Raw genomic sequence first — 24,362 nt, forward strand, 5'->3', positions numbered from 1 at the left:
AGAACTTCATCAGTGTGGTCTAGCAGAGAGAGGACTTACTGGAACTCAAGCAAACTGTGCTACTCCTGTCTCTGCCACTGTCCTGCTGGGTCACCTTGAGCGAGTCATTCCCTCTCCCCCTTTGTGTGCCTCAGTTTCCCAGCTGTAAAATGGGGATAATGCCACTGACCTCACTTCATAAATCACTTTGTGATTTATGGTAGACAACCTCCTCTCTGAGAGCTAGGGGGTGATGTTTATCACTATTCCTTGGGACTTTTACAATGATGAATCTACAAGTTTAGAGTTAGGGATTTCAGCACTAGCTCAGGATTGAAACGGCCATGCTAGACATTGTCTCAAGCTTAAGGGGTTTTTCCTTTGCGATTACTGACAATAATTGCTTTTTAATAAGGACTTTCTCCATTACTGTGTAAGATCTGCAGAGGGCGACTCCCAGCTGAGACAAGCGACATGGAATTCTTACCAGCATGTTGACAGAACTCAGCACAACACGGACGGACTCAGCCCGGGAGGGGATTCCCAAGAAAGGCCAGTTAAACACCGCGCCGTCCTGTTCTGCTAGAGGTGTGTGACTCCCAGCTGAACGCAAGGCCCGTGGGAGATGACTTCCAGAGGAGACTAGCCTAGTCCAGCTTCTGTCAGCTCAAGCCAGGGTAAGCTGCCTTCTCAATGACTTCATAAATCTGCTCCATACCACGGTCCCAGTTTGAGTCTGGGCTGCGGGAACGCGAACGCCTCCATCCTCCAAGTCCTTGTGGGGGTCTGCAAAGTTGGGTGTGAGCAGAGGCTATGCATAAGTACAGGTCAGGTGAGGCGCTAAGGTGAGGTCCCCCATGCACCCACTCCCTTAGCATGGGCGGTGGGTAATGCAGGCAAGGGAAGGGAATGCCTTCCCAAAACTGCCTATGCTGCCCAGCCGCCCAGGCGGGGGGGGACTGGAATGGCAGTACATAGCAGCCCAGTGGCCCGGAGAGGTTGTTTCCTGCCGATGACCCAAACACACTGTCTTCCCCCGCGCCCGCCCTGCATGCGCGTGCACACACACACATACACTCTTCCTGTCACACTCTCCCTCTCCCCTGCACTTCAGTAGAAAAGCAGCTGTCAATGGAGCAGGATGACCATGGAGCACTGGGATCGGGAAACCTGCATCCAGTGACACTGCCTGCTCCATGGGGCACTGCAAACTCTTCCCGCAATGCACTGCTCTAGGGGGCATTGCAAGAGCTGCTCACGGGGTATGCTCCCCCTGCGTCCCCAAGAGCACAGAGTGGACACACAACAGCACAACAGCAGTGCTGCAGTGCTCTGTGAGCAGCACTAACTCCTGGCACTTTCCATCTGCCAGTATAGACAGAGCCTAAAACATAGCCCTTGTCCGCACAGCTTCCAGCATTCAACAGGGTCAAATGCAACTGATGGAGCAGGCTGTAATTGGGTGGGGAAGGAAGAGGGCGAGGATGGTGGTAACTGGAACACAAGATCTCACCAGTCTTCCCAGCATCATGGCTCTGCTTTTCCAGCAATTACTTTTGCAAAAGATAACTGATGCTGTTAGCCCTCATCAGCTGCGCCATCTGTAGTAGACATGCCATTGGCAGTGTTCCCTGTAAGCGGGGTGCTTGTGCAGCCACTCAGGAGAGATTCCAGTGCTGCCCGGCAGACTAGCAGAGCACCCACAGCTGGATTTGTGTGTTCACTGGTGATGCACATGACTTGGCACATAAAATTTATTCCACACGTGGATGGAAAAGATGAGCGGAAACATTGGTCATCGGCTATTGGAACCACTTCAAAACAAGTTACGGTGCGGATACTTTCCTTAAGACCTGTTGAAGCAATAGCTGCATGTGAATAAATGTATACAGGCGCCTGATAAGGCTTAAATGGACACCAGCTTTGTAGAGCGGGATTCTGTTAGTATCATCCACCCCTGGGGATAAATACAGTTCCTTACAGTCTGCTGAGGGGAAGCCAAAAGACAAGGAGATGACAGAACACAACTTTAAATGTTCTCTGAGAAGGTATAAATATAATAATGAGTCATTGGTAAAGCAAAGTTTCAGCTTGAAGAAAGGAAGCTGTTATAGAATCATAGAACACGAGAACTGGAAGGGACCTCAAGAGGTCATCGAGTCCAGTCCCCCGCCCTCAGGACTAAGCACAGGCTAGACCATCCCTGATAGATGTCCGTCTAACCTGCTCTTAAATACCTCCAGGGATGGAGATTCCACACCCGTTCTTCAGGCTTACATGTTCTGAGGTTCTTTGCCAAAAATGCAAAGTATTGGGGATTTGAAAGAGATTCCAAATCTGCTCTTTGAATCAAGTCCTGCAAGCTCCACACAATCATTTACCTGTCTCTATTTTTGTGTCCGATTGGCTTCAGTGGGAACTTCAGTGTAGCTGAGCGTATATTTTAGCTCTGGGTTTCTTGACTTTCTTTATTAAATATTTGCATCGGGAAGTGTTGCCATTTCTAGAAGTAGAGAGACACAAGGCAGGGGCAGATTCTCAGGGAAGATGTGGACAAATTGGAGAAAGTCCAGAGAAGAGCAACAAACATGATTAAAGCCCTAGAAAACATGACATGACCGATGAGGGAAGATTGAAAAAATTGGATTTGCTTAGTCTGGAAAAGAGAGGATTAGGAGGGGACATGATAACCATCTTCAAGTACATAAAAGGTTGTTACAAGGAAGAGGGAGAAGAATTGTTCTCCTTAACTTCTGAGGACAGGACAAGAAGCAATGGGCTTAAATTGCAGCAAGGGAGATTTAAGTTGAGCATTAGGAAAAACTTCCCATCAGGGTGGTTGAGCACTGGAATAAATTGCCTAGGGAGGTTGTGGAATCTCCATTATTGGAAATTTTTAAGAGCGAGTTAGAAAAACACCTGTCAGGGATGGTCTACATAATACTTAGTCTTGCCTTGAGTGCAGTGGACTGGACTAGATGACTTCTCAAGGTGTCTTCCAATCTTATGGCTCTATGAAATATTAGACACAGAGCAAAGCCCAGGATAAATATAAAGTATTGCTCTCCTGGGATGTTAATGAGAAGTTGAAATTCTCTGGACTAGGGATATAAAAAGGGTTAAAAATACTATCCATGTAACTGATAACAATTTAATCGGATACAGGTTTAAATGCCAGTATTTTTTAACCTGATGGCAGCCTGCCTTGTGGGGTCCTAGTAGTTGCTGGCTCCCAGGGAAATTCTATTTAAGGGATGGGAAGCAATCAACAATCATCTGCAGCTGCCTTTTGAAAACTGCCTCCCCTCCCTAAGAGGACACAGAAGGAGCTGTTAGACCCAGGTCAGAGAAAAGATCAGCTCAGACTTGAAGGATGTTACCTGAAATAAGGACTAGGGTGAGAAATACGATCTGTAACCATCTCTCTTAGTGTATGACGCTGAGCTGGCCTGTTTTGTTTATTCTAGATTAGTAACTTGCTTTGATCTGTCTGTTTCCACTTGCGATCACCTAAATCCTACTTGTTATCAAGCCCCAGTGTAAATAATTGTTACTTGGGAGGGGGAGCAACAACAGTGCATATTTCTCTTTCATTGATAATGAGAGTGAACATCTCCAGGAGCTTTCTTGGTGTAAGACTTTCATGCAGAGTAGAATGGATTTGTTTGGGGTTCTAGAACTATTTGGGGCTGTGTTCCTGGGTGCTGTCAAGTCCCTATAGTTCAATGGTTCTCAAAGTGTGGTCTGTGAATGTCAGACAGAGGGGCCGCAGGCTCGGGGCTTGCCACCTCCTGCCATGGGGAGCCTGTGCTGGTGCTCCAGGGCCCTCCCCCTCCACATGAGGATGAAAGTGCTAGTACCAGCTTCCCACTGTGTGTGTGTTGGGGGGGGGGGGGGCAGAGACTCACAGGCTGGATCTGACTTGCAGGGTAAGGAAGTGGCTCTATGCTCAGCCAGTTCCTCTCCCCCAGGTAGGGGAATGGAAGCACAAGAAACTGCTTGTTTGTAGGCTTTCCCTGCTGCTCCCATTGGCCAGAATCCCAGCCAATGGGAGCAGCGGGAGGTGGTACCTGCAAGTGGTGGGAGGCATGGAGCCAGGTATGCCCCCTCCTCATGCCCCAATCCTGCACCCGCATCACCCTCCCACATCCCCTTCTGGTCAACACCCCACACTCCCTCTGTATTCCTGCACCCTCCTTCCCAGAACCCTCCCACCCTCAGCCCACTTCTGCACCCTGCCTCCTGGCTGGACCCTAAACCACTGCCCTCTCCTACACCCATTTTGTCATCACAGGTGGTTGGCTGGTGGTCCACGGAAAGGTCTGCATTAGGGTTGCCAGGTGTCCAGTATTGACCCGGACAGTCCGGTATTTTCACCTCCTGTCCAGTAAAAAAAATTCAGAAAATACCAGACACCTAAAATATCTGGTATTTTCTGGGGTGTTTTCCCTGCCAGGAGGCGAAAATACTGGACACCTGGCAACCCTATGACACACTCAGCAAATGGGCCTCCTGTCATTCCACAGGGGCTTGTCTTGTGGCTGGAACAGAAAAACAAGATGGCTGCCGGCAAAAAAAGTCTCCTCTTAAAGGGGCCATGCTGATTTTTTTTCTCACAAACTTTGGTCTCTCCCCCCCTTTTTTCCGCCCCTCAACAGAATTTTTTTTTGCTGGGGGAGGTGTTTGGTGTTTTTGGTTAAACCATCTGGCAACCCTGGTCTTCATTGAATGGGGCGGGGGCCGAGAATCACTGCTACAGTTGAACCTTCTCAGAGCTGTCATCTGCATCTGTGTTGTTCTGCTGGGAGACTGTTACCCCAACTCTGTGCCTTTGCCAGGGGAGACCAGAGCTTCTGGTCCAACAGGACAGGGTGGTGGGATGTCCCAGAGGGTGGGATGTCCCAGAGGGTCAGTGTCACAATCAGCACGCCGGGGGCAGTCTCAAGGGGATATCTGTGATCCAACCAGTCACACACCCCTAATGCAATGGGCCAATGTACAGTTCTGTAATGGCGCAAGGCCCTGCTTTTATCCACACCTCTTTGCAAAATGGTGAAATGTTTCATAGTGCATTCCAGACCTGCTGCAACACGACAGCCTCTGATGGGTCCTGCCTGTGGCTTTGTGCATAATGTGTGTTGTTTGTCTATGGCCTTGTGTACATTGGCACATTTTGTCACCGAAAACTGCCTTTCGGTGACAAAACAGTGAAAGTGTTTACACTACAATGCAATCTTTGTTGGGAAACACACCCAGTTTTGGCACCCAAAAACTTCCACCCCGAGAGAAACTTTTGTTGTTTCCTCTCCCTTTATTGTCAACAAAGAGCCAGGGTAGACTCTGCTGTTTGTTTTGTAGAGAAGACTGGCTTCCGCCAGTATCCTACATTGCCTGCCTTGATGGCTCTGCTCAGTGTTGTATGATCTCTGCTGCCCTGCAGCCATACACCCCTTCCCTTTCAAAGCTCCAGGAAGTGTCTGACAGCTGAGTGAGCTGCTCCGTGTGGGGAACAAACAAAGAGCAAATCATTGGACTGCTCCTGTTCTGCCCGGCTAGGAACCCAGCGGCAGGCAGGCTGCTGCTGAGGGGGAGGGCAGGAGAGATGGGATCAGCTCTGCCTTCCTACAACACTGCCCTGTGGGGTGCTTACCCACAATGCTTTGCTGTATTTGTCAACAGGGGAGGTGGCTGTGAAATGTCAACAACGGGAGGCAGGAAAACTGGTTTGACTGGTTTTCACTTTTGAAGATTTTTGCATGTCAGCCTCACTCTTGTCGCCAAACCTCCCCAGTGTAGACAGAGCCCATGTTGGCTGTTCACTCTGGACTGGCTTCAGAACTGTTTTCCAAATACACATGGTACAGTGGATTTCTGGAGCAGCTAGTGCAGACTGTCCAAACTCCATTGAAATCTGTGGTCCTGTGCTGCTTTACACCAGCTAGGACTCCATGGTCCCTAAGCCTCAGTCCTGACTCTAGAGAGACAGTTGGGGAGGTAGAGAGGAAGCACGTGCTGAGGGAAGGGGGGGCTTTTCAACTGAAATGGGACTTTGCATGTGAACACTCACATTTACGTGCCAATTTGAGAGTTCTCCAGGGGCCCAGAACTCAAGTGGAATATCTGAACTTAGCCCCTCGTCTCTTCCTAAAAGGTATTTGGTATGCATTGCACTCGCAGCCGCTCGCCTTACTCTAAAGACTCTAAAATTCCAAAATAAAAAGTTCAGGGAAAGCAAAAGCCGGATAAATAGCCCCAGTGATGCGGGCTGAAGAGCTGGAAGCTCTATTCATGTATTTAGAAAGACGCCGAAGCTTCGTAATAGCAGCTGCAGCACAAAAGCCTAGCACATTCATTCGGAGCCTGCCAGAAATAGGACTGCCAGGCCTGAAGTATCACTGCGTTTCATTATTCTTTAATGTACGCGGCCATGGCCACTTTATTACAGACTAGGCTATGTTCTCTGTAACTGCTCTGGAGTGACAAGGAATTCGGGCGTTCCCGGGAAGGGAAAAGAAGCAATACGAGGGGAGCCTATGGACTTTCATGGACATGTGAGCTAATCTGCAATATCCTGGTCTATGAGAGAGAGAGAGGTTATATTGCATGTTTATTACGTTGGGAAGGGAGAGGAATGGGACCCAAGGATCAGAGACTTAAGGGTTAAACGGAAGTGATCTTAAAGGGCAGGAAGAGATCCTACATAGGTGTGGATGGTGGACTTTGAAGGGCTGGGCTAGCAGATGCAGTGCAGGGCCAGTCTAGATCAGTGATGCTCAAACTTTTTGGCCCTCGGCCCACCCTGCTCAACCTAGACCTTTCTGCGGAACGCCAACCATCAACACCCATGATGATAAAGTGGGTGCAGAAGAGGGTGGGGATACGGGGTGTGGCCAGGAGATAGGGCTGAGGATGGGGGGAGTCTGGGAGGGGAAGGTGCAGGAACGGACTGAGGATGGGAGGTGGGTCTGGGAAGGAGGGTGCAGGAGCGTGGAGGGGGTGTGGCATGTCAGCCAGAGGGGGGAACGCGGGAGTGTGATTGGGCTGTGGGGTCTGGGCATGGGGGGGCACTTACCTGGCTCCATGCCTCCCACCATTCTCAAGCACCACCCCCCATGGCTCCCATTGGCTGTGATTCCGGCCAGTGGGAGCAGTGGGGAAAGCCTCCCAGCAAATGGTTTTCCGAGTTGGGGGGAGGGGAAGCGGCAGTGTGCAGAGCCACTTCCTTACCCCGCAAGCCGGATTCAGCCCGCCAGTCTCCACCCTCCGCTGCAGTGGAGGGAGGGGGCCCGGAGCATCAGCCGACCTGCAAGACAGTCACAAACCACTGGCGGTCCATGGACCACACTTTGAGAACCACTGGATTAATGAATTCAAGGTGTTAGCCTCCTGCTGAAATGGAAACCATGCATGACCCTGGCTGGAGCAAGGTGTTAGGTTTTAAACCTGCTACCTATTCATTTCATTTAGTGACCTCTAGTTCTTATGTTATGGGAACAAATAAATAATTTTTCTTATTCACTTTCTCCACACCCATCATGACTTTAGAGACCTCTATTCTATCCTGTCTCCTCTTTTCTAAGATGAAAAGTCCCAGTCTTTTTATTCTCTCTTCATATGGCTACCGTTCCAAACCCCTCATCATTTTTGTTGCCTTATTTTCCTAAAGTGCAGACACTTTATGTTTGTGGTTGAGTTTTATGGCTCTTGCTGCCAAGCTTACAGAAGGGACTGTAAAAATGACATGCCGCTCTTCCATATCTTTCCCCCTCAGTGATTTCCAGATAAGTAGGCTGTGTCATTTATAAATCAAAATCTTCCAGCTGGCAGCACAAGATCAGCGTCGTCTCGGAAAATCAAGCTGTGCTCTTCCTACGTCCTACATCACCAACAGGAAAGATTCTTGAGTCTGAGCTTAGCTGACAATGCATTTGAAAATGAGGACTCCAGCTTGCTCCTTTACATGTTGATTGGTCACTCAAGCATGGATTTGAAAATAGCCACTCTTCTACAAAGGAATTTCACTGACCAATTACTGAGCGAGTCTGCAGAACTGGAATTTATCTACAGATTTGACACCGTTACCCTGGACTTAAACAAAGACATTAATTGGTTGGTGCACTACAAAGCCAATTTCTCCTGCCATTAACATCTGCATTTCCACATCAAAAGCTACATATGGGACACATCCAGCCCGCTTAATTGTCCTCATTAACATGTGTCCTACAATTGAAAAGTACTTCCGCTGTTTTATATAAATCTCTTGATTTCTGTTATTCCATTCCAATTCATCTGAGGAAGTGGGTTTTGCTCACTAAAACTCATGATTCTCTCTATATTTTTTGTTAGTCTCTAAGGTGCTGCTATAGGACCACTCGTCGTTTTTACAGAATAGTGGTTATTCATGAGCCATATCGGTTACTGAATCTGGGCGAGAAGGGTGTAAATCTATGTAGATTTTGAATATATTGGGAGCAGGGGAGTTTCTCTTATTCAGTGTTTGTACAATGAAAATATCCGCCTGATTGAGGGATGTAACACACATTTACTTCAATAATCTAAGTGTCTAGGTTACCTTGTTTTTCCCTTAAACTTGCATGTAAAGTTGATTCTTACAGTAGATAGTATGCTATTTTAACATATACTAAAAGCAGGTGAAATAGAAGGAAACACTCATAATATGCCGTATAATACTTTTTCTGACCTGAAGCTTACCCTGTCAGCAGACTTTAGACATAAATTGTTGTCCTATAGGTGTTACACATGGGTAACACCCTTGATTTTATGCACGGAGATCCTTCCGGGAAGGCTTTGAGAATCTTACATTGTTTTGTGTTTTCCATTACTTGCTTTTGTGGAATTGTGGCAGGTTATCCTGTAGGGCTGTGCACCCTGTATGAGTGTGTATCTCCCAACGTAAGAGCGGCCACACTGAGTCAGACCAACGGTCCATCTAGCCCAGCGTCCTGTCTGCCGACAATGGCCAATACTAGACGTCCCAGAGGGCGGGATCAAAACAGGTAATCGTAATTTGTGATCCCTCCCCTGTCACAAGATTGTGAGGCTGCTAATCAACCTGGGAGGGAGCATCCATTGAGACCAAACTAAAGGGGAGAAGGACAGGTGACATTTTCTTTTGAAGGAATGCCGTCACTGTTTTAGATAAGCCAATAATGAAAAGGTGGGGTTTCACAAAGTGTAGAGCCAATAAATTCCATTATACAATCCTGCTTTGCAGACTGTGGTGCCAGATAGTCTAAGATGCAATGCTAAGTATTTTTAACATGCCAGGAAAATACATTAAGATGCTGCAGACTAGAAAAGTCTCTACACATTTCTCTTGTTACGTCCACTTATAACTGTCAGTCTGTTATTCTAAACGTGATCATCGGAGTAAAAAAGTCCAAGAGGTCGCTGTGTTAGCTTCTAACTTTGAAAACAATGTGGGTGGTCCTGTGGCACCTTAGAGGCTATCGTGAGCTTTCGTGAACAAAACCCACTTCCTCAGATGAACAGGAGTGGAAATAACAGAAACCACCAAACAAAAGGAATTTCATCACCCAGTTAGAGAGAGTCTGCAGAACGGGAATTTACCTGCAGATTCAACACCAGGGCCGGCTTTAGGTCGATTCGCCCAATTCCCCGGAATCAGGCCCCGTGCCTAAAAGGGCTCTGCCCCCTTAAGCCAGAGGGCCCCACACCCTAAACCCGGAAGGGTGCTGGGTGCGCTGAGGGAAGAGGCGTCGGCCCCAGAGGAGGAGCATGGTGGCTTCTGTGCGTCGCGAGAGGGGGAGTCGGCCCCTGGCTGGAAGATGGGACTCTGCCCTGGAGCTGGGGATTTAAAAGGGCTGTGATTTGTTTCTTTGTGAGTGTGGTTTTTGTTGTTGTTGTTGTTTTGGGGTTTTTTTTGTCAAAATGGTTCAAATTGAGCCCTGTACTTCCTAAAGCTGGTCCTGTTCAACACCATTACCCTGGGCTTAAACAAAAACATTAACTGGCTGGCACATTACAAAGCTAGTTTCTCCTACCATTAACTTCTGCATTTCCACATCAAAAGCTATGAATGGGACACATCCAGCCCTCTTCATTAGCCTCATTAACACGGGTTCTACAAGTGAAAAGTACTTCTGCTGTTATACATATCTCTAGGTTTCTGTTATTTCCACTCTAGTTTATCTGAGGAAGTGGGTTTTGCTCACAAATGCTCATGATGCTAAATATTCTGGTTAGTCTCCAAGGGTACGTCTAGTCTGCAGAGTTTTTTCTGAGATACCTCTGGTATCTGGGAAGAACTTGCTGCATCCAAGGAACTATGCTCTGAATTTTTTTTTTTTCAGAAGAGCAGACACGTTTTTTCGGCATCCCTGTAAACCTTGTTTTACGAGGAAGAAGGGATGTTCTGAAAAAAGGGACGAGGAGTCCTGTGGCACCTTATAGACTAACTGAAGTGTAGGAGCATAAGCTTTCGTGGGCAAAGACCCACTTCGTCAGATGCATGTAGTGGAAATATCCAGAGGCAGGAATAAATATACAGGCCAGGATCAGGCTGGAGATGATGAGGTGATCCAATCAAGGAGGATGAGGCCCACTTCTAGCAGCTGATCTGGATATTTCCACTACATGCATCTGACGAAGTGGGTCTTTGCCCACGAAAGCTTATGCTCCTACACTTCAGTTAGTCTATAAGGTGCCACAGGACTCCTCGTCGCTTTTGCAGATTCAGACTAACACGGCTACCCCTCGGATATCTGAAAAAAGGGTTTTTTTCCCAACATTTGGCCCAGTGTAGATGGGCCTAATGCTGGAAAAGCCTCTTCCGAAAAAGGAAGCGGAGAAAGATATGCAAATTGTAGTTCGCAATTTGCTAATCTTTTTTCGGAAGAACTGTGTAGTTTAGACACAGCCTAAGGTGCCACAGGACCACTCGTTATGATTATCCGAGGTTAATAGAGTAAAAGAAGTGATCAGTCCTAGGAATTGGAAGCGTGCTAGCTTTCTAATATTTTTAGCACATGATTTGTTTCATTTTCAAATTAGAAATGTCTTTTGTGGCTGGATATACAACCCCTGCAGAGTCTGTTTTAATCTCCTTGAGGCCAGGAAATTAGTTTGATCCTCAGCAGGGTTTGATCCAGGGAATTCATTTAATCCTCAGCCAGGTGCCTCTTCCTGGCTGGTGTCTCCCCTAACCATGCTCTACATTCATGTCTGGACCCGTGTGGCTTCCAGGTCGTGGCATCCTCTTCTGGACACTGCCCTCCAGCAGTGCCCACAACAGTGGTCTCTTGCCCCCTTCTGGGGGTTGTACTGGCTGTCCCCCGTTTTTACTGTCTCGGTGGCCAGCTGTGGCCTCCAAGCCTCTGTCTCGGGGCAAGCCACAGTCTGTATGGGTCACACCTTGGTGGTAAGGTGAGAGGAAGGGGAAAGGGGGAACCCAGGCCCACCCACTACTCTGGGCCCCGGACCCTCTGGCAGCAGCCTTGTCCTGGCGTCCTCTACTCCCCTCCTCTGCCTCCTCTTCCCTGTGCTGCTTCCCCTGTGACCCCTGCACCTCCTTGCCCCTTGTGTCTAGGCCAGCAGCTTGGCAGGTATCAGGCTGGAGCCTTTGCCTCTAGTTCCCTTGAACCTGCCCAGCCCTGCCTCTATCAAAGGTGCCTTCTCTGAGGGAACCCATCCTGCACTTGCCCTGGTCAGGACCCCAACTGCCTCTCTCTGCTAGGCAGCTCCTTATATACAGGACTGCCCCAGCAAGCTGTCCTGATTGGCTCCTTCCAAGCCTGTCCCTGATTGGCACAGGCTCTCTCTTGCCTGCTTTAACCAGTTACACCGGGATTCCCCAGCCCTGGCCACGTTAGGTAACTAGGGGAAGCAGAAGGATGTTAGTCATTGCATGTTCCTTTCCTCCTGTTCCTGATGCAAGTAAGGACTAGCCGATTAAAAGGTTAAATGGAAAGGGCCATGGCTCTGTGCAGTGTATTTTATGGACTTAATGGCCGCTGAATTACTAAATGGCCTAATGAGCTGCAGATGGGGCCCCAGAGTTGTATCTCGACAATCAGAAGAAATAAATACAGAAGTTTACCCTGCAAATCTGAGCTAACTTCAAGAGCAGGGCCTCAATTAGCACTCTCACTCGCTAGCGGCCCTCTGATAGCAGAGTGATTTAGGAGGCGATCGATGGGACGCTCTTGGCTTTCTTCGTCACAGTGCACTTTGCAGACCTCGGGCAAGAGTCAGGCTTTGGTCTGCTGGAAACAGGGAGTCGTGCAAGCTGCCTGTGCAGCTTGGGCTGGAACCATACAGCGAAATCGGCCACGCTTGCCCATACACCAAGGGGTTCTCAAAGTGTGGCCCGAAACCGTCTTGCTGGTGGGCTCGGGGCTCACCCCCTCCTCACAGTGGGGAGCCCGCAGTGGTGCTCCAGCCCATCCCACCCCCCACACGAGGTTGGAGTGCCAGTGCCAGCTTCCTGTGGTGGTGAGGCGGGAGGGGTCGTTAGCCTCACAGGCCAGATCCGGCTTGCGGGAAAGGAAAGATTGGGGGGAGGGGGGAATGGCTCCTTGCTGCTGGAAGGGGCAGGGCCTCAGGCAGAAGGGGCAGGGCAGGGGCAGCCAGCCCTCAGCACTGCCCAGACCATGCCCCACCTCCGTGCTATCCAGAACACGCCATGCAGAGCTCTGCACTGCACAGGGCTCTGGCGGGGACTTAAAGGGCCCAGGACTCCGGCTGCCTGTGCTTCCCCTGAGGTGGAGCCTCAATAGAGGGACAGGTCTGGGTCCTCCTACCAGCCACTGGGGATGTGGCCCAGTCCAGGAGGAGACAGGGATTTGGGAGTTGTGGAGAGGTGTTCCATCACCCCCAGAAGAGGAACATGTACGGGGACGTGGGCACGGGTCCTGGAGTGAGAGGAGCCGCAGAACAGAGCGAGAGAGAGAGACCGAGGGATGGCACGCAAGCATGGGAACGGGCATCGGCCCGATGAGTTAATCCCCAGGGCGGCCAGGAGGAGACACCAGACTATCGGCGAGTGGTGCGCCCTGCAGCCCTCACAACCAACTCTATATGGACCAGTGTGGTTGGCAACAGTCCCTGTGGCAAAAAAGGATTAAACCGTCAACACAGGAACGGCCGGACTAGGTCAGACCAAAGGTCCATCCAGCCCAGCGTCCTGTCTGCCCGCAGTGGCCAACGCCAGGTGCCCCAGAGGGAGGGAACACAACAAGGAATCCTCACGTGATGCCTCCTCTGTCTCCCACCTCCAGAGAAACAGAGGCTGGGGACACCATTCCCACCCATCCTGGCAAATAGCCATTGATGGACCCAACCTCCTAAGTCTGTCTAGCTCTTTTTTGAACCCTGTTACAGTCTTGGCCTTCAGAACATCAGAAAAAGGAAAGGATCAATTTCCACATGGCATGCTGTCTGCGTGGGGATGTCCAACTTTCCCGATGCAGCCCCAGAGGCAGCGTGGGTGGGGAACTCTGTATCTCATTTCCTTAAGCCACGGTGACAATATTTAAAATCACTCCATGGGCCCGCCTGAGACGTCCCCAACTAGTTTCTTCGATCATGCTCCTCCTCCAGAGAAGACCAGCAGATTCCTTAAGAATCAGGAGGGGCCAGTCTCTTGGCTGGAGAAGGTGCCTCCTTCGTACAATGCGGAGCAGGTCTAAAAGCAGAGTAGAGGGACTTGGAGTTGTTGATGCTGATCGTCGCATAGCAAAACCACAGTGAAGCAATTAAATGTTAAGCATTCCAGAAGAGTTCTCATGCTTTACAGTTGCCATTCCATTACATTACATTACACTTGCCCTACTTCCAAAGGCATAATGAACACACTTCCAGAATCTGGGTGTTCCCCAGACTGGAAGGAAAAAGTGGGTCCAGCCAGCTGTTCCTTTACAGCCTTTGAGTCACAAAGGGGTGAAGCAACTGCTGGCCTGAAATATCATATGTACAAAGCCGATGTGCCCCAAAGGTGGGAGAGCCATACTTGGGCTAAGCCTAGGCTTGGGACTCAGAAACACTACCTTTCTAATCCTGCCCTGGCATGTTTTTGCCTCAGTGGCCTTGGCTAAGCCAGTTTTTGCCTCAGTTTAACCATCTGCAAAAGGAGGAAGATGGTTACCTAACTCACAGGATGTGCTTGTAAATGCAGACAACCTATGAAACCTGATAGGTGCTCAGGAAGGAAGATTTCGCTGCCATTTCCAGTCATGTAGGAAGTGAGCAAGGAGCTAGTCCTCACAGAGGTTCCTTGACAGAGCAGTAGTAGAAGGGAAGATTGGCACATTACAATCCTGCAGATGGGAACTGCAGGACAAAGGACTTGAACTCTTGCCTTCTGCTCATGCCCATGTCCAGTTATTCTCAGCGGAGAAAACCCTGGTTTGAAACCAGAAAAACACGCAGCGTCCTCTTCAGTCTATTCTTGCACTTCAGAGTATGTAGATCCAAGTGCTAGCTCTCGGACAGGGGTTTTCAATTTTTTTTTGCTCATGATCCATGTGAAGAAAATTGTTGCTGTCCCCAGCCCAACATAATTTGACTAGAGTATGGGCTCCGGGGTGGGACTGAGGAGGAGAGCTTTGGGGCATAAGTGGCTTTTGGGGCGTCCGGGCTGGGGCAGGAGGCTCTTACCTTGAGCGGCTCCCAGTCAGCAGTGCACGGGGGGAGGCGGCTAAGGCAGCTTCCTGCCTCTCCTTGTCCCGCCGACCATGCTGCACCCCAGAAGCAGCCGGCAGCAGGTTCCCAGCCCATGGGAGTGTGGAGCTAGTGCTAGGGACAGGGGCAGTGCATGGAGTCCTAGGTGGTGGGGAGGGAGAGAGCATACAGGAGCTGTGCCTACTGCCAGCTTATTCTGGGGCGCAGCGCAGTCTGCGGTGCCAGGACAGGCAGGGAGCTGCCTTAACGCCCCCATTGCTCACCGGATCCCCTGCAGCAACACGACCCAAGGCCTGACATTCCACGGCCCAGAGCTGGGTCATGACCTGTAGTTTGAAAAGTGCTGCTTTAGGGCTACATTTTCACTGGTGAAGATCCCACTTAAGTTCCAAATTCATGTTTTGTGCCTTGGAACAGATCCTAGATTTGCTCCAAACTGGCAGTCGGAGCAAAAGGAATAAACAACTTGTTTGTAGACGGAGCGTGCTGTGAGTGGATACTTCATTCTATAGTCTGACACCCACATTAGAACTGAGGCTGGTATAGACACTAATTAGATAATGATTCAAGAGGCAACTATTGAGTTTAAATCATTCCGGACAGTATGGGCTTGCTGCCACCCAGGCAGAACCAAAACGTATGATCAGTTTCGAATTCCAAAGTTAAAACTCTTCATATGGCCCTAAAAGAATTAGTTTAATGCCTTCTTTCCCACCATCTGCCCCTGCTGACCAATATAAAAAGAGCTTCTTTCAGTGTTCTACTTTTACATTTTTCTACCCATATAAGACCAGTCAATATAGCACAATATATTCCGGAATTGCAGCAAGTTCTTTCCCATTTTTTAGGACTGGGCCATTTTCACACAGGTTCTGGTATAAATCTACTCTGGCAGAAATGCCGAAAAAGCAACATAATGAAAAGCCATTAAACTCCTACTGATAGTTTCCATATCAACACAAAGGCTTATGTGTATGATCTTGTTAGCAGCAATTTTGAGACTTCAGAAAAAGTTATGATTTCTGTAGACAGTAACTCAGAATAATCAATGAAATTCATTCAGGCTCCAGCTATAATGAGTAGGGTAATGGTATTTTTCCATCTTGACCTGCGCAATGAACTATGTCCATAACACTTAGCAGTCTGCTATAACTCCGTAACATCTGCCTATGGGGGGAAGATATTGCTCAACTCCCAGGAATGCATAGCCAATGTGACAGCAATAGGAAATAACCTCAGATGTTATAGTGAGGGCCACAAAAGGGCAGTGAATTCAAAACAGAGACTGAACGTAAACAACTTCTTAAGTGCGCAGGATTCCTGCTTTGCAAGGTTTCTGAACAGGGAAAACGCCAATCATTAAATAATAAATCAGATGATTGTTCAAAGGTTTTGTCCAGATTATTTTTTCTCCTAAACAATGGAATTTAACATTCTTTCAACTCAGTTGTTAATGACCGACAGTAAAAACGCAGTTAATTGAGCATTTTCTGCAGACGTTGCTGCCGGGTGTTCATTTTGTGTTTTGTGGGTACGTGTGCAAATGTTGGGCTGGGTTTCTCTGTGTGTGAAATGTCTTACTATAGGTTTATGGGTCTCAGTGGGGTCACCCTGTTAGTTTGTAAGTTTAAAAACAACAAGTAGGCCTGTGGCACCTTAGAGACTAACACAATTTTTTTTTTTTCAAGTCTCAAATTTTTTTTTCAAGTCACAGGACTACTTGTTGTTTTTATATATTTTTGACTGTCAAGTGGCCAGAATGGGTGTGTGTCCAGTTTTGTATCCGAGGATGATTCTAATACACGTCAGTTTTTAGCACTGACCTTGTAGCTGAAATCTGTACCAGACAGGTGAATATAAAATAAAAAAAAATAAGAGAAAAGTCAATGGGGAAGAGACGGAAATATTTTCTGAATAGCAGTACTGAGGGTGTTTTCTCAAAATGGGAACAAGTGTTATAAAGTGGTATCGTCTCATTTGGATTCCTCTCCCTATCAGCAGATGTTCTGTGTGCCAAGATGGGGGTGATCTAAACTGGTCTGACTAACATCTAACTCAGACTCACACCCATTTACCAACACGCAACACTCCTCAATGCCTTGCACAATTTGTGGGCCAAGCTAAGAGGTAGAGTGTGAGTCTAAACCTGACTATTGCACAGACTACTTCGTTGTCAGAGAAAGCATGGTCCAGTGATTAAAGTGGGTTACTGGTTATCCGGGACTGTTGGGTTGGATTCCTGGATCTACCACTGGCTCTATTTTTCGGACAAGAAGCAATGGGCTTAAATTGCAACAAGGGAAGTTTAGGTTGGACATTAGGAAAAACGTCTTGCCTGTCAAGGTGGTGAAACACTGGAATAAATTGCCTAGGGAGGTTGTGGAATCTCCATTGTTGGCGAGACTTAAGAGGAGGTTAGACAGACACCTGTCAGGGATGATCTCTAGATGGTACTTAGTCCTGCCATGAGGGCAGGAGACGGGACTTGATGACCTCTCAAGGATTGCATGGATTCTAGGATTCTATACCTCACAACAGCTCTGGCTGTGGCTGATGAATCTCAGAATAAATTTCTTGAGTCCAGCATTTTCAGTGGCAGGCTCTGAGCCATGACATTCTGTGTTGGAGACCCAGGTGAGCCAAAACCCTACCCCTCGGAGGGGGCTTTACAAGATACACCCCTTTGCACAGGCCTTTCCTTGCAAGGTGGAAGGCTCATCAGCATCTTTTCTGGAGACAAAATGAAAACCAACGGCGGAGGGAAGCTGGGTCAGTGATGCAGGGGCAGAGATCTTGGGGGAAATCGGGGCTTTTAATCTGTGCACCTGGCATCTGGATAATAGGGTGATGTGTTTATTAAAATTCAGTTGATAGACTCGATCCATCCCTTAGTTCCATCGCTAAACCCTCTCCTGCCATTTCCCCAGGCCTCCCCTCCCCCCGTTCCAAACAACCCTCCTTCTCCCCCTTGTGTCAAGTGGGGAAGGACAGGGCAGCTGGTGACTATAAAAATGAGAAGCTCTGGCCCGTCTCAGGCAATTTTTTACTGCATACAAGGGCAAAGTGGCCCTAAGGCAGTAAGGGGCAACCGAGGCTAGTGAGTGGGCTGTATGAGTGGCCCTCCTTCATCTCATGGGGCTGCAAGGTTGTCGTCACCAAGACGGGAGAGGGCGGTGTTGCTCACGGCACTCGTATGGCTAGATCAGGCGGGGGTGGGGGCGACGGAACCGTAGCTGCGCTTTGACCGGACGCAGAGGGCGTTCAGTGGTGTGTGCAGTCAGTGCGCGCCTCACTGTGCCTGCCCTTGCTTTATGTGCATGTCACTTTAGAATTATCAGTAGGGAAAAAACGACACCAACGAAAACCCACGGAATCTCGAAACCCTGCACGTGGGCAACAGTAAACACAACGTCTCATGGGCCCCACATAGAACCCCGATGGGCTGCATGTGGTTTTCGGGTCACAGGTTGCCCACCGCTGCCTTCGGGGTGCAAGATTCCGGCTCCTAATTTCTCCTCAGGATGAAAGAGAACAATTCCCCAGGCTGTTCCACAAAGTATTTTTTCTCCTCTTAGATCCTTGTCAATGGGCTCTGTTGTGGGGGACGGACTGAGTTTCTCCCGATCGGGTGGCTGCTTAAGTCTCATCCCTTAGTCTGCTGATGCTTGTGGAGAGATGTCACCACTCAGAGTCAGAATTCTCCAACATCTTGGTCTTTTTCCACCCCAGTGAGGGGCGATTCCAGCTTCCATGGCAGACAGAGAGAGAATTTGTAAATTGTCACTTGAATATGCAGAAGAGACCTTTGACCCCAGAGGCCATGACCTATGTTGGTTGCCAGAGCCCGTGAGTTCGGCCGTGACCTGCACATTCCCTGAAGAGGACAGCTGGCCATGCCTTTGGGATACAAGCCAGAAAGTTTTGAATGGCTCCCTAGTGAGACGGGGGCAGGCAAAAGGAGCAAGCAAGAAAGGTGGCCCGACGCTCTATTCGGCTTTGGTCATTTTTATTCACAGGAGACAATGGCTTCCCATGGGAGCCATAGCTCCCAATGACCCTATCCATTCATGTGGAGAAGGACAATGCAATAGTTCATGCTCCCCTGAGAATTCCCCATGCAGTAGTTTGCACTGCGCACGCCTGTGTCTGTTACGCTTTCAGAAAGCATTTTGCAACGCTAGCCCTTGAAGTGAGACCAGAAACTTCTCTCTTGCGTGGGACAAACTCCAGATTCCAAAGTGTGGACAGAGCCATCCCTCAGTGTTCTGATAATGTGCAGAGAAGCGGCTTGAATGCAGTGTGGGGTCTGCCAGCCCTCAGTAGCTTGGGCTTACCAAGGTTCATCTCAAGCACACGTTTGCTGAAAGTGCAGAGCTCAGACCATCTGTGAATTAGGGATGTGAACAGGTAACTGGCTACCTGGTAAGCATCGCCCTTACTAAGGCTATGTCTAGACGGCAGGCTTCTTTCAGAAGAAGCTTTTCCGGAAGAGATCTTCCAGAAAAACTTTTCTTTTTCCGAAAAAACGCATCTGCACAGCAAAAGTGCAATGAAAAAACAATCTGCTTTTTCTAAAGATAGCATCCACATTTGATTGGACGCTCTCTTGCATTTAAGCTGAGATTACTGGGGACAGAGTGGCCACCAGGGCACCTGTGCTTTTTCCTGGAGGCCTCTTCTTTCGAAAAAATCCCCTCTTCCCCGTCCACACATGCCTTTTTCCGAAAAAGCTTTTTCAGAACAAGACTTCTTCCTCGTAGAAAGAGGTTTACCGCTGTCGGAAAACCCCCTCCGTTCTTTCGACTTTCTGTTGAAAGAACGCAATAGCAGTGTGGACGGCCATTTTTCTGGAAAAAAATCTGCACTGTAGACATACCCTAAGTGATGCTTATCGGGTAACAGTTAACCTGTTGCCTGGGAGCAGCCCCCCACCTGTTGCTTCCACCAGGCTGGAACAGTTCCCCACCGTGGATCCCATTTAGTCGGGATAACATGTTAGGGTATGTCTACACTACCACCCTAGTTCGAACTAGGGTGGTAATGTAGGCAACCGGAGTTGCAAATGAAGCCCGGGATTTGAATTTCCCGGGCTTCATTTGCATCTCGCCGGGCGCCGCCATTTTTAAATGTCCGCTAGTGCGGACTCCGTGCCGCGCGGCTACACACGGCACGGACTAGGTAGTTCGAACTAGGCTTCCTATTCCGAACTACCGTTACTCGGTACCGAAACGAGGAGTAACGGTAGTTCGGAATAGGAAGCCTAGTTCGAACTACCTAGTCCGTGCCGCGTGTAGCCGCGCAGCACGAAGTCCGCACTAGCGGACATTTAAAAATGGCGGCGCCCGGCGAGATGCAAATGAAGCCCGGGAAATTCAAATCCCGGGCTTCATTTGCAACTCCGGTTGCCTACATTACCTACCACCCTAGTTCGAACTAGGGTGGTAGTGTAGACATACCCTAACCGATTAACTGCTTCATCGGGATTTTACATACTTAGAGTGACTCTGCTCACTTTCAATATAGTAGAATCAAGGTGCCTAAGGCATTGCCTGCACCATGAAGGGGGTTGACCTAACTTACGTTGACATCCAGACGCCGCAGCCTGTGCACGGCTGGCTCCTACTGCCGGCAGTATGCACACTCACCGGGAGCGCTTGTATCGAATGTAATCTCAGTGTGGGGCATTGCGGGATGACTCTTGAAAGCCAGTAACAGCTGACGTAAGCAAGGCAGCGTGTACAGTGACACGGCGTCAACCTAATTACATTGACCATGACTCTACGCTTCTTGGGGAAGTAGTGTTACTAAATCAGTGAAGAGAGGTGCTTATGTAGGTGGGAGCCAGATCTAAGGGAAGACATTTCCATGGCTAGGTTGATGCAAGGCATCTTACATTGACATAACTATTTAGCATAGACCAGGCCTAAGAGAAGTCAATACCAATTTGTGGGGGAAGCCTGCTGCCTTAAGTCTTCATATTGTTCTCTAATATCTGGAGCCAACTAAACAGTGAAGGTGAAAAGGAAAGAAACCAGAGAGTTCTATATTTCATGGTTTGTTTGTTTGTTTTCCTGGGACTCTCTAGTCCTGCACTCTCTCTGGTCTGGCAACATCCATGGCCCGGCATGGTTTGAGTTTGCCAGATGGTCACTTAGCCTGGGCATGGCCAAGTTTCCTACAGTCCCATAAAGTTTGTTTACAGTCCCCAGTCCTGGTTCTCAGGCCAGGTCTGCACTAGACCCGGCAGGTTGGCTTAAGGTACGTAGCTCCATCTATGTAAAATACATAGCTGGAGTCAGATTATCATAAACCAAGCTTAGCGGCGTTCCCACAGTGGAGGCAAACGCTCCCATCAGCTTCCCTTTCTCCTCGCAAAAGCAGGAGTACTGAATGCCGGCGGGGGCACCCTCTGAGTTTGATTTAGTGAGTGTAAACTAGTGTTGATCTTCCGCGGAATGAAGACAAGGCCTTTGTGTTCTGTGCGATTTGTTAGGTCTAAGTAACCTCTAAGAGCCCCAAACAACTTTTAAAACAACGAGTAGTCCTGTGGCATCTGAGGGTGCATTTACACTCCAGAGGAAGAGTGAAGCTGCCACTGTCGATCTTCCGGGGTTCAAATGAGCGGGTCTAGTGAAGACATGCTAATTTGATCTAAGAAGGGCGCTCTGGTCGATGCTGGTTGTCCTGCTTCCACAAGGAATAAGGGAAGCCGAAAGGAGAGCGTTCTCCCTTGGGCTTCCTTCAGTGTGGACAACGCCAAACATCGAGTTAAGGTTCTTTGACTTCAGCTACGCAATTAACGCAGTTCAACTTGTGTATCTTGATTCGACCTTAGCCTGTAGTGTAGACATATCCTTGGAGGCTATCCTATCTATCTATATAAAAAATATAGTATCATGAGCTTTTGTGGGCAAAACCCACTTCTTCTAAGAGCCCAGGAAGCAATGGAAGAGTTAGTAATGCTGCTAGGCAATTGACCTCCTGTGGTCTGGCAAGTTCTCCGGTTCACTGCCAATCAGATCCCAAGAGTGCCGGACTAGAGAGATTCAACCTGTACTGTATTTTCATTATTTTCTGTCTTTTAGCCAGTGTTGTCTTTAAGTCGTCATTGTCAAGTCCAAGTCGAGTCTCAAGTCACTTTCTTATGTGGCTTCCACGTGAGACATTGAGCTTATCTAAGGACAGGAAACTCAATCACTGGTCATGTGTCCAAAATGTTCAGTAACATTGGATGTGATGGATGAGATTAAAACTGGGGATTCCCCCGTCTCTTGTTTCTGTTTGTATCTGCCTGCCCTGGGATACAGGAAAAAGTGGGATCCATCATTTGGGAACAGTCTGCTGAGTGCAGAAAAACGTCCTTTTGTTTATTTTAAACCTGTTGCCTATTCATTTCATTGGGTGATCCCTAGTTTTTATATTGTAGGAATAAGTACATAACTTTTCCTTATTCACTTTTTCCACACCTGTCATGAATTTATAGACCTCCCTCTGGGGCATCTGGTATTGGCCACCATTGGCAGACAGGATACTGGGCTAGATAGACCTTTGGTCTGACCCACTATGGCTGTTCTTTCCCTGTTCTTCAGGAACTGTCACAAAATCCTTACACAGGAGTGTGCTGAGAGGAGGCAGAGTCCAACTGTAAGCTAGGGACCAAATTCACCGGTATGCTCTGGCTACTTACCCTGCTCCAGTGATACAAAATATCCACAAAGCCAATAGAGCCACGTAAAGTTGCCCTAATATTGGTGAATCTGGCCCCAAATGTCTAGCGACTCATATGACAAGGGCGAGGCTCCATTCCTTGTAAACTACTTGGAATCTTGATTGCTAAATTAGCTTCCTCTAAGTCTGTAGAAAAAACTCAAACTGCCAGTGCAGCTGGAAAGATACAATGCAGAGTCTCTCCTGCCTGGCTCATTTTTCAAACCCAAATTCCTTCTGGGTCCCTGCTACCTTTTGTGGAGCTGGCACTCGCCTCCCTAATCTCTTCTCCAAATTCAAGAAGGAGTTCCTTTTATCAGTCAATCCCGAGTCAGGGCGGCGAGGGACCAGCCCACGTGAAAACCATAAGCATCGGACCCCACAAAGGGCCTTGCGAAGGTACCTTTCTTTAGTCTCCATCCCATTAACAGGGGAGCCATTCTCCTGGCAGTCTCGTTGCATAACAATGACGCTGGATTTCAAGGCCACACAAACAAGCGAGTCCTTTGGTGAACCCACCTCGCAGAGGGAAAATTCACAGCAGCTGTTTCTTTCTCCCCCCCCCCCTCACCTTCCCCGCTGGCCTCCCCACCCTTGTGCAGCGCACACGACTGTTCTGCTGCCAAAATCTTTAGCCCCACTCACAGACTCGAAACAAAAGGCAGAGTCCAAATCGCTGAAAGACCGCTCTGATTCTGAACATGGGCTCATGTCTTTATTTCTGAATCCTACGCAAAGCGGGCCTGTCTCCTCTCAGCCTCCCTCATCTAGTGTGATCTTTCTACAGACAGATTTTAAGGAAGAGGCCCCACATGGCCCTTTGCGGTTTCGTACCGGAGCCAAAAGACTGAGAAGGTTTTTGAAGTGTAATTATTTGATGGGATAAAATCCAAAGTATAGGGGACTCCATCAGAACAGAGCGATTAACCAGATTGACTCGGGTTCTCATCCCACTATCCAAGGTATGAAACATACTAGAATCACTCCTGCCACCTGGAAGTGTGAAATGGAACATGCCGGCGTCAGGTCAGCCTACCATGGTCAGATTTTGTGCATTCCGCTTCCCTCTTGCTCACGACACCCCCGGCTATTCCAGTGGTGTGCAACTCCTTGAAGCCAACCCTGTCTTGAACCCACATCCTATTCCGCAGACCCCACGAATCCAAGTTTGGAAAAGAGGAAAGTCTGGTTGTCTCAAATGGTACTTTTTTTTTGTGCTGTACTGGGGTAAAGATGGGACGCAGCGAAATCTCTTAGGCTGTGTCTACACTGGGCCACTTATTCCGGAAAATCAGCCGCTTTTCCGGAATAAGCTGCGAGCTGTCTACACTGGCCCTTGAATTTCCGGAAAAGCAACGATGCTCTACTGTACAAAATCAGCCGCTATTCCGGAAAAACTATTCTGCTCCCGCTCGGGCATAAGTCCTTATTCCGGAACACTGTTTTGGAAAAGGGCCAGTGTAGACAGCCCAGTAGTCTTTTCCGGAAAAAAGCCCCGATCGCGAAAATGGCGATCGGGGCTCTTTTCCGGAAAAGCGCGTCTACATTGGCCACAGATGCTTTTCCGGAAAAGGGGCTTTTCCGGAAAAGCAGCCTGCCAATGTAGATGCTCCTTTTCCGGAAAAACTGAAAACGGAATAGTATTCCGTTTTAAGCAGTTCCGGAAATTCATGCCAGTGTAGACACAGCCTTAATGTGTGACCGGATAATCTATATTCAAACTAGAACAAACAAAGATAAAGGGCTTACCAGCTCTCCTCCTCAGATAGCCCCACAACCAGAAACAGGCCAGGGGAGAGAAGCACCGTTATTGTCATATGAGACTACCCTGAAATTCCGCATTCTTATTAACATGGCTTTTACACTCTGGCTCTGAATTCCCTGTGTGCGCCTCATTAGTGTACCTGAGGAAGAATATCAGAGCCAGAAAGGAACCCTAAATTTACCGTGGAATCATAGAACACTAGAACGGGAAGGGACCTCAAGAGGTCATCCAGTTCAGTCCCCTGCCCTCA

General features: G+C 48.6%; 1 protein-coding gene across 2 annotated transcripts in view; it reads left to right on the forward strand.

Annotated features, from left to right (window-relative positions):
* The first annotated feature begins 382 nt into the window (after positions 1-382).
* Positions 383-24,362, forward strand: part of CTDSP2 (CTD small phosphatase 2) — a 70,108-nt gene continuing 46,128 nt past the window's right edge. For both annotated transcript variants that reach the window (XM_075901716.1, XM_075901717.1), the window contains exon 1: positions 383-656. The gene's annotated coding sequence lies outside the window, so the exon portion shown is untranslated. The remainder of the gene's footprint in view (positions 657-24,362) is intronic.

This window comes from Pelodiscus sinensis, chromosome 19 (assembly GCF_049634645.1).
Source record: "Pelodiscus sinensis isolate JC-2024 chromosome 19, ASM4963464v1, whole genome shotgun sequence".
Taxonomy (NCBI): Eukaryota; Metazoa; Chordata; order Testudines; family Trionychidae; genus Pelodiscus; species Pelodiscus sinensis.